Below are 2,405 nucleotides of genomic sequence, written 5' to 3' on the forward strand. Positions count from 1 at the left end.
CGGTCTCCGCCTCCCTCAGCCAGTCAGTGCGGCCTCCTTGCTCCCGCCTCTCAGGACATTATATAACCTGAGCCAGGCGAGCAGCTGTTGGATAAAGCATAGGGAGCTGACCGCCCCGGCCACGGCTGCAGCTTCAACATCACCACATTTACTCATGACAGGGAAAACAAATGATTCACATGGACACCGTCCCGCCAAAATATCAGAAGAAACGATCAAATGAGTGATATTCCCTTCCCAGGTAAAATGATTGGAAATGGGAATTAAGGCCGAAATTGTTGGAAATGAGAATGGCAGCTGCCTATGCCATCAGCTCGCCCTCGGTTTGTCCCCGCTGTCAGCAACCGTGCAGCCCCGGCTCCTCCTTTCAAACCAGCACAATAAATAACCCGTAAAAATAAACCCGCAACGAGACAAAATAAAGCCACATACTTTACATCGGAATCGCAAAGCGGGGTGCTGCAGATGCCGCGAATCTGAAATTAAGAGCAGGGAGAAGCCTTGAAATACTCAGCAGATGCAGACAGCATCTGTTGGCGAGCTAGCGAAACAGGGACTGGAGTTTCCCATATTTTGATTTAATGTGAAATCCAGATCGGCTGATACAAACGCAGAAAATGCTGGAGAAACTCAAGAGGACTGGCAGCATCTGTGGACAGAGAATCAGAGCAGTCGGACCTGCTGAGTTTCTCCAGAATTTTCTGTTCTTGTTTCAGATTTTCAGCATTCGCAGTATTTTTGCTTTTATTATTGTGAAGTCTCATGGTGGATATCCGTCTGACACTTTTCTCACGCAATTCGCGTCGTTCAGGCATTGGAAAAACGCTGCCCAAGGTTTCAGTTCATGAATATTCATCAACCTTGTCCATAAATCTAGCCACATGAATTCTGCAGAGTCCCAACATGAAAATAGCACGCGTTCTATCTTGTACAAATAGAAATAGGATGGTTGATCACTTGGTAATTAGTACTTTTCAGAAGCCAATGGAAATCTTAAGATCTAATGGAACGTGAAGTCAATTTTAATTAAACTTGATGTCATAGAGTCATAGAGATGTACAGCATGGAGACAGACCCTTGGGTTCAACCTATCGGTGCTGACCAGATATCCCAACCCAATCTAGTCCCACCTGCCAGCACCTGGCCCATATCCCTCCAAACCCTTCCTATTCATAAAACCATCCAAATGCCTCTTAAATGTTGCAATTGTACCAGCAACCACCACATCCTCTGGCAGCTCATTCCATACATATACTACCCTCTGTGAAAAAGTTCCCCCTTAGGTCTCTTTTATATCTTTCCCCTCTCACCCTAAATCTATGCCCTCTAGTTCTGGAATCCCTGACCCCAGGGAAAAGACTTTGTCTATTTATCCTATCCATTCCCCTCATAATTTTGTAAACCACTATAAGATCACCCCTCAGCCTCCGACGCTCCAGGGAAAAAAAGCCCCAGCCTGTTCAGCCTCTCCCTGTAGCTCAGATCCTCCAACCCCGACAACATTCTTGTAAATCTTTTCTGAACCCTTTCAAGTTTCACAACATCTTTCCGATAGGAAGGAGACCAGAATTGTGTGCAGTATTCCAACAGTGGCCTAACCAATGTCCTGTACAGCCGCAACATGACCTCCCAACTCCTGTACTCAATACTCTGACCAATAAAGGAAAGCATACCAAACGCCTTCTTTACTATCCTATCTACCTGTGACTCCACTTTCAAGGAGCTATGAACCTGCACTCCAAGGTCTGTTTGTTCAGCACCACTCCCTAGGACCTTACTATTAAGTGTATAAGTCCTGCTAAGATTTGCTTTCCCAAAATGCAGCAACTTGCATTTATGTGCAATTGACCTAAAATTGTTAGTTGAATGGAATAAATCACTAAGCTGTTGAAGTCGTTCTTATTAACCATTTCAAGTATGAAACCAGAGACGGGCAGTGCTTCAAACCCTGAATTACTTGTTTGTCAGGGATGACCACTTGTGCAATTAAGTGTCCCTAATTACTTGTACTCAAGTTCAAAACTGCAAGACACTTCATCACTTACTAAAGGTTCCTGGAATGTACATCTGAGGATATGATAACACCGTCAGCAAAGAACATAATTGAGAAAGTGAAATTGGGTTTGCAAGTGGAGAAACCAAAGGGACTCTGACATAACAGCAGTTATAAAAACATTTCTTAAAAGAAAATTGGAATCTAATGTTATTGATTCAAAATGTTAAATGAATTAGAGTAGAAAGGAGGGGTGATAGCAGTATTAATCAAAATACCACATCAATGGTAGTATTAATGGTGAGAAATATGAATATATTTGGTGTGAGTTAATTAATAAGGGAACTCTCTGCGCTGGAAATATAAACTACCACCTAATTGCAATGAGGTAGAAAAAATGATGGAGGTTAAA

At 43.0% G+C, this 2,405-nt stretch overlaps 1 protein-coding gene across 1 annotated transcript in view; it reads right to left on the reverse strand.

Moving 5' to 3' along the window:
• The window catches only part of lonrf2 (LON peptidase N-terminal domain and ring finger 2), a 38,949-nt gene extending 38,388 nt beyond the window's left edge, over window positions 1-561 (reverse strand). Inside the window, exon 1 of the mRNA XM_087988090.1 lies at window positions 433-561. The gene's annotated coding sequence lies outside the window, so the exon portion shown is untranslated. The remainder of the gene's footprint in view (window positions 1-432) is intronic.
• Window positions 562-2,405: the final 1,844 nt, after the last annotated feature.

The sequence above is a fragment of the Chiloscyllium plagiosum genome, unplaced genomic scaffold, assembly GCF_037043375.1.
Source record: "Chiloscyllium plagiosum isolate Xiang-an unplaced genomic scaffold, Cpla_swu_hap1 HiC_scaffold_6, whole genome shotgun sequence".
In the NCBI taxonomy this organism is placed as follows: Eukaryota; Metazoa; Chordata; class Chondrichthyes; order Orectolobiformes; family Hemiscylliidae; genus Chiloscyllium; species Chiloscyllium plagiosum.